The sequence below is a fragment of the Nuphar pumila genome, chromosome 1, assembly GCF_984573655.1.
Source record: "Nuphar pumila chromosome 1, dmNupPumi1.hap1.1, whole genome shotgun sequence".
Lineage (NCBI taxonomy): Eukaryota > Viridiplantae > Streptophyta > Magnoliopsida > Nymphaeales > Nymphaeaceae > Nuphar > Nuphar pumila.
The window spans coordinates 141,634,886-141,643,668 of record NC_143249.1 but is presented as its reverse complement, the minus strand read 5'-3'; positions in this window follow the sequence as shown (position 1 = coordinate 141,643,668).

Sequence of the window (8,783 nt, the reverse complement as noted above, 5' to 3'; positions counted from 1 at the left end):
TCCCTCTTCTCTTCCTCCCTTCTCCCTTTTCTCATTCCTTCTCTTGATTTCTCTGGTCCTCTTCTCAAATTGGCTGAAGCAATGTCTTCTTCTTCTCAGTTGAATCCCAACCACGATAAGAGTTCCTCCTTCTCTCTTTTATTCGGTTTTTCTTGTTCACCACCCTATTAAAGCACTCCTTGTGGTATTGATTTGCTTATAACAATATCAATCCACATATGCGCAATATCAATGGAATGATCGGGTTCCAACATTTTCCTTCTGTTTTTGCAATACAAAGGAAGATATGTGGGTTTGCTCCCTTGAGTAGGCATCGAAATCACTCTTAAAAACCGCTAGTTTGATCAGAACCTCAACCGCCTTCAACAAATGCATATTGATAATGGAAAGGGGATCCTTCTATTTGGATGATTCAGTGATAGTTAGGGAGGATAAGGTTGTGAACTGAATCTTAAGAACAACATCACACAAGTGTGATTTAAATCTCTCAGACTGAAAAAATTCCAAGGGATGATCACAGGATGCAGGCTCTGTTAACTCTTCCCTCAAAAGATTTCACGATATTTCGACTAAAATGGATGTTGAAGGAGAATACGCAAGATATAAATGAGGTACTTTATGAGCAAAAAGGGACAAAAAAAAGAGCACTAGATATCAATTCAGGCAATGAAGGGATATGATAACATAATCACCAAAATACAATAAAATGAATGAATAGAATGAAATAGATGATGATATAACAAAAGTGAATAAGAAAAGATATCCAAACATTACCATTCAACAAATTTTAGGAGGAAAAGAAATCTAATGCTAATTAGATACAGACAATATGATGAACAATGTGAAACAGGAAATGAAATACAAATAAGAGATTTAGAATAAACATGGGAAATTGATAGGGCAAATGGGAAATTACACATGATGAGCAATTAAACTAAAAACAGAAAATAATAAAGAGAACAACAGAAAATGAAAATGGATTATCAGAATAGCGCAGAAAATTGGCATAAGCAGGAAATCAAAATAACAGGAAATTGAAATAAAACGGGACATAGGTGGGGTTGTAATGTCCAGGTGAGTTGGTAATGCCATTGCAAGACAACACTGATTCACAATGTGTGAGACAATCATAGAGGTTTACCCCATCAACTGATACGATGGGTCTATACAGAGCACACAATGGGGGATCGAAAATCAAAAGTGTAAACAGAAAATCGAATCAAACATACCAACCGATCATCTAAAATGGAATCAAAAGTCAGGCACACTTAAGAAATCGTAATAGAATAATAAAAGGAAATCAGCAATAAAATAAGTTGTAGATTGGAATGCACGAAAATGAAAAATATAAAAGAAGATGAAGAGAAATATGTTGAAATTCGATGATTCCCTTGATATTGTAGGTCTATAACTCGATATTTTCTATATGCAAACCAAGATTACAGAGAGTGCGTCAATGGGGCAAAAACAAAAGAATAAGAAACATATTAAAAACAAAGGAAAAGGAGAAGATCCTTACCCGATTTGCTGGATCTTTCAAAGGGCTGGAGCCGATTGAACTGGTTGGACTCCTGTAGCCGTAAAGGATCGACCCTTTTCTGGTTTTTGCAGGGATTCTGAAGGAGGAAGCCTTCCCTTTGTTCTACAGTGGAAATCTTATACTGCTGATGGAGAAGAGGGGAAGCACCAGGGGAAGAGGCAAGGAGAGCTAAGGAGAGAGAGAGACTCGATCGTGGAGAGGAGTGCGAAAATGGTGGATGGCAATGTTGATGAATGCTTTCTGTTGTTATTGTTGGGATTGCAAACCCTTCAGTCGATCAAAGGAAAAAACTCCAAGGAGGAGGCAAAAGGGGAAGAGGGGAAGAGGAAGAAAATCATAACACATGGAGGGGTGAAGAGGCGATGCTGGAGTCGAGGTCCCTCGACTGTTTAAATAATGGAAGGCCGTTAGAGGCCTTTCAAAATGAGTCCCTCAAACTCTTTGAAATTTATGAAATAATGGTTGTTTTATAAAACTTTTCTCAAAGAGGGTTTTATTTACAAAAAGATTTTCAAAAAGAGGTTTCTAGGCTATCTTTTTCTGAATTTCTTTTTCTATTTTTTGTTTTTTCTTTATATTTTCTATATTTTTTTGTATTTTTTAAATAAAAATTCTAAAATTGTGAGGAAACAAAGGATTTAATTTTTTTTTTGTAAAATTTAAAAATATTTATAAAAGAGGGTTTTTTTGAGAATACAGGTTTAAACTTTGAGAATTTCTTCAAAAAAATAGGTCTGGATTCAGAGTTTTGAGAAATATTCGATTTTTGGATCTCGAATCAAGGAATATAGAGCAGTGGATCCAAATGAATACCGAATGGACTGTCTGAGCCATTCAGAAACTATTTTTGGTATTTTTATAATTTGGATTTGAAAATTGGATAACATGGCCCAGATTTAGATTTTGATATCGAATCCAGATCTAAAATTGGTCAGATATTGAGAATAGATTTGGATTCCAGTGAATCCAAGAAATAAATGGAATTTTGATAAAAAACTAACCCATTTTATTCAGAAAATGGGGGCAAGGGCAAAAAGGAAATTTTTATAAATTTTTGAAAAATTTGGGGTGTTCACAGACATGCATACCATGTATGACATTGTGACCATAAGAGAAGTCATACATATCATATGATTGATAGTAATCACCGTCTTCAGCAATCTTGTCATCCTGTAACTGATCATACATGGGGTATAGTTTAGACTTTACCTTGCAAACTGCCCACCTGTTATTTTTATTTGACTTCCTTATATTAAAATATGAAGTATAGTAAACTTGTTGAGCTTGCGAGGCTAATATGAATGGTTCATATGTTCCAAACATTGATTTATGATTCACCTCTACAATGACTGAGGCTTTGTCGACTCTTGTTTCTGTGAGATCAAACCAATGACGCTTGAATAAAGTTACCCTGTTATTTATGCCTAAGTCAACTCCATTATTTCTTCTATAACACCGTAGTAGTCATGTTCATTTTCACCGTAGCTGCTACTCTTGACACACATGCCACTATTCATCATTGACTTGTTTACATCGTACTCTTTTGTATGGAATCGATAACCATTTATGATGTACCTGTTGTAGCATTGCACAACTTTGGTCAGACCATTTCCTAAATCACATATTCCTTGGTCATTAACATCACCATGGTGGACCTATAAGCATAAACAATAACTATGATCATGACCAATTAAGTAACTTATTATTGTTTTCATGGAAAGACTATAAGTCATCGTCCTTACCAACTCTTTCAACCATGCCACAAACTTATTTTCATGTTCTTTCTGTACTTTTGAATTAGTGAGATGTGGAAGTTCTCTTCGCAACTCTAGATCAAATCGTCTACACTTAACAAATATTTATATTACCAAACCATGTACGCACATACAAAACTTAGTGTTACATATTAAGTATACATACTCGATGTAATGGTCGATCGCTGAGCAATTAAAAAAGATATAGATTTGTGTTATATCTTGCTCTCGATCTATCAAGAGTCTTGACCGGCAACTACCAAAGGCATGCCCAAGTGGTTGAAATATTGATAGTTTGTCAACTACAATAAATTGTTTTTCATCATCATTACGAGGTGGGCAAGTGTAACGTGTTGGAATATGAGGTTCAATGTACATAGATGAGAAATTTGAAATCTCTTCTAAAGTTTATGCCTCACAAATAAAACCCTCCACTCTTGCTTTATTCTAAACTTTTTTTTGAGGTCAAACATGCATTTGTCAATAATATACATCTCGTAATATAATAAATTCTCAATAGCATTAGAGAGAAAAATATAAATAAAAATATACCGTTCAAATGGGTACATCCACCGATATTGCACATGACCACCAACCCTAAGTTCATATGGCAAATGTATGATCACATGTTTCATAACATCAAAAAATGTTGGCGAAAATATCTTTTCTAGCTGACAAATAGAAGTGATGACAGAATGCTCAAGATTCATTACCTCAGTTACTACAACTTTCGATGCGCACAATGTTCTAAAAAATCTATTCAACTCGGATAATACCCCCATATAGTTTTGTCTAACATATCATGGAATGCTAGGGGAATCAACCGTTACATAATGACATGACAATCATGGTTCTTCAACTCATATAGTTGTCCCTCGTCTATCTTCACAGCCCGAGCAATGTTAGAGATGTATCCATCTGGAAATCTCAACTGTCTCAACCATTGACATACCTACTTTACTTTATCTAGTCCAAGCACGTACCTTGCCTTTGGTTTCAGTACTTCACCATTGTACTCTTTGAGTTCCAATTCTGGTCTTTTACATATTACTTTTAAATTCATATGGGCCTTCAGATTATCCTTCATTTTTTTTTTGACATTCATTACCATATTGAACATATTATCAAACACATTTTTCTCTACATGCATCACATCCAAATTATGTCGTATCAATAAGGTCGACCAATATGGTAGTTCCCAAAATATAGATTTTTTTGTCCAATTGTGATCTTTCCCAAATCCAAGGAAGGGCGTCAGACTGTGGGCATCTGTCAATACATATGAAAAGTATCACATTCGTCCTAAAGTCTCTATGCCAGACAACCATGTAAGTGGACCTTCCATTTTAGTTGTGCCTGCTCAGAACACATTCTTTTGTCATCGGAATAGATGGTCGCTGGGTAGAAATCGACGGTAATAATCAAACCAGCACAACTTCCTTCCATGCGTCAATCTAAAAGATTTTGTATCCTTTATGTAGTACAGACATGTCAACCTCTCATGTGTGCTCCAACTAGATAATATACCATATGCAGGGAAGTCACTGATTGTCCATAGAACAACGGCCTTCATATTGAAGTTTTATTTTTTGTGGGCATCATACATGAGAACATCATCATACCATAGTATTTTCAGTTCATCAATCAATGACCTTAAATATACATCAAGATTTTGGCCCAGAGAGGTCGGACCATGGATCAATATAGACAAGAAAAGATTTTGATGCTTCATACACAAGCTTGGAGGAAGGTTGTATGGGGTGACAAATTCTAGCCAACACGAGTATGGAGTTGATCTACCCCCAAATGGATTAAGTCCATCTGTACATAAACTGAGTCTAACATTTCTCACTCCCATTGCAAAGGTCTGATGAGTATGATCAAAGTGCTTCCAAGCTTCCATGTCAACAAGATGTGTGATCTTGTCTTCATCATGTCGAACTTTATTTGCATGCCATCTCATATGTTTAGCTGTCCTCAAAGACATATACAATCGTTGCAATCTAGGGGTGAGAGAGAAGTAGCAGAGCGACTTGTATCACACTTCTTTTGACCTCATGCTACTATTGCCTCTTGTCTTTGGCTTGAACCGAGGATACCCACATGACGAACATGATCTGCTATTTTCTTGATCTTTGAAATACAACATCAGTGATTTGGATAAGCATCTATCTTTTGATACCCCATACCTAAAGCGTTGACCATAACCTTCGCACGATAGAAATTTTATGGCGATTTCTCATCTTTGAGCAACATACTATTCACAATAGAGCACAGATGGTCAAAACATGATTGACTCAAATTATACTCGGACTTCAAATTCAGTAGTTAAAGAACTGCAAACAAGATAGTGTGACTCTCGCAACCATTCCAAAGTGGCTCATTAACATCTCTAAGTAAATAATAAAATCTACTAGCTGCATCGTTTGCTGCTTCTTTCTCTACCCCAATTGGTACATCACTAGGACCCATAGCAGAACCCAGTTCTGGTCCTACAACATCAAATATCAAATTCATGTATGGATTATGGTACACCACATCCACCCGTGCATCAAAATTGTTTCAAAATTCTTCACCATGAAGCATTCAATTCTGATAATCACTCACAAAACCCTTCTTGTATAGGTGATGTCTAACACCATGAGGTTTTATAAATTGATTGTTCTTACACGTCGTGCAGGGGCACCTGATCCGACTTGTGGAATCCACTGTACTGACACTTGCCATTGAAAATTCAATAAAACTGTCAACACCATCCATATATTCAAGCGATACCTTATTGTCAACTATCCTACGGTACATCCATTCACAGTTTGCAGCCATTTTGTCCTATGATGTTAAAGATATTATCTTAACCAGTTAAAAGAGAATCATAAGAATGCTATGATGAAGAAAATATCTAATTTATCATGCATTCATGGTGGATGTAATGATTTGATATATATATCACACACACACACATATATGATGTCATTCAATCACAAGAACTATGATGCATGCATTGATAAGTTAATATTTTTATGTGCAAAACCATTCATTTGAAGCATGTTTGAAGCATTGATAACTTATCATTCATTTTCATATGCAAACCCATTCATAACACAATACATTCATTTAAAGAATGATTTCATGATACAATTTTACATTGAAGGCATAATCAAATTGAAAATAACTTCATGCAAGCATGGATACAGTCACATCAAACATTGCAATACGTTCAAATCATCTATATCAAAACAATGTCAAACATGTACCTGCAACAAACACACTCCAATATCTCGCTAACTACTACCATGACTAGCATGGAATCCAAACTCCAAAAATAAGAGCACTTCTATTTTCATATATTAAAATCATACTTAGCATGATCTCCGAATTCCATCAAAGCAATTTTAGATATCCACAACTAAGTGAGTGTGTGAATAGAAAAGTGTTGCATCCAAGAAATTAAATAACATGTGATGTGCTTGCATCACTTACTCACCACGGGTATTTACCCGATTTGTATGCTATTGCCTTTGCATTTTTTTTTTCTTTTTGCATTGAATTTTTAGCCGCATGCGATGCTTAGCACTAAGCATCGTGCAATTAGCTCAGCTATGCACCTGCAAAGCATATTTATATACGACACGGGTAGCATCCCATGAAGAGGCAATAGGGGCTCCACCACCGCCTGGCAGAGAGAGAGAGGCAGTATACCTGCAGACTCACTAGTAAAGGTGATCTGGTCGCGGGTCGGTTGTGGACCGAGGCTACCAAAACAGGAGGACGAAAAGGTCACCGACGTGGGTTTGGGGAGATTTTCAAAAAATGGCTAATATTTGCAAAACCGTCTCCTCCCCTCCTTGCCCCAATAACCTGATAGAAAAAGGGAGCAGGGGCACAACCCTTGCCTTCCTGTCAAAAGGAAAGGAAGAGAGGAAGGGGCAGGGGGGTCTCGCCCCCCTCCCCTGTCTGCTTGTCTGCCTGAAAAGGGAGCAGACCCTTCCCTTGCTATAAGAGGAAACAGGGAGGGGCCTGGCCCCTCCACTACAAAAAGAGGAAGGAGGGAGAGGGGTGGGCTCAGTTGCTAGGCCGAGCCCGACCTCAACCTTGATCGAGAGGGAGGTGGGCTCGGCTACCTGGTTGAGCCTGACCCCATCAGAACAAAGAGAGAGAGAGAGAGGAGCAGGGAGGGCCTCCCCCTCCCCCATCGAAAAGAGAGGACAGAGAGCGAGTGAGCAGGGAGGGGCGACACCCCTCTCATTGAAATAAGGAGGCAAAGGCTGGGGTTACATTGAGCGAGCAAGGTGAGAAAGGGTGAGAGAAAGGGCAGTGGGGAGAGAGGGGCAGGGGCATCGGCCCCTGCCAGAAATAAAAGAGGGGCAAGGGCATCAGCCTCTGTTGGAAATAAAAAGAGGGGTAGAGGCATCAGCCCCTACCGAAAATAAAAGAGGGGCAAGAGTCGATGACCCCTATGGGACCAAGAAGAAAAAAAAAGGGGGGAGGGGGGGGGGGCACAAAGGCCAAAGGTACCTGTGACTCTTTTAAAGGAGGAGGCAGGGGCCAATGGCCCCTGTCATCCTTAAAAAGAATCAGAGCAGGGGCCAATGGCCCCTACCGACTTCAAAAGAAAATTGGGGCAGGGGCCATTGGCCCCTACCGGATTCTGAAAAATGAATCAGGGGCCAAAGCCTCCTGCCGGAATCTCCAAAACAGGCGGAAAGGGGGGGTCCCAACCTATTCCGCCGACCCATTGGGTGACAGAGGGCAGAATGAGAGAGAGAGAGAGAGAGATGAGGGGAAGGAAGAAGATAAGGGAAGAGACGTACCAGGGGGAGGAGGTCACCGACGTTGGCAGACGAGCAAGAGGGAAGGAGACATGAGACGAGCAAGAGGGGGTGAGAGAAAGGTCGGATGACCAACGAGGTGGTGTCGGCAAAGCTGCCGGAGAGGGATGCGGTCATTGGAAGGAGGAGAAGCGAGCGCGAGCAACTGGGTGAGAGAATGGGTTGGGGTGTGCGATGAATGAAACACAAAGGGAAAGTGTAAACACCCCAAATTTTCACTCACCTCTCCAACATTTTCACCAAGCATCAACATCCAGCCTCTGAAATCGTCGGAGGGCAAAATGGTCATTTTCTGAGCTCAGACCTTACAGAAGTCTAAATTTCACCTGCAACTCTCAAAATTTCTCTATTTTTCTAGCTCAGATGTTCAAAATTTTATTCCTGACAAAAGACATGAATCTCCAAGTCTTGGTTCAAGATTATATTGCATAAGACATGACATTGCATATCATTGCACGAGCATCTCATACCACTGCATTGCACATCATGTCATTTCGAGGTCCAGAACTCTTGATTTCAAAATTTTCAATCCAGATTAGAATTTCAACTATTTTCAAAATCGATTTCAAAACCCTGGGTCTTCAAAATTATCAATTCTTCCCATTTTACCCCCAAGACTCTGAATTTCAAAATATTTCCTCAGGAAAATAATCTTGATTG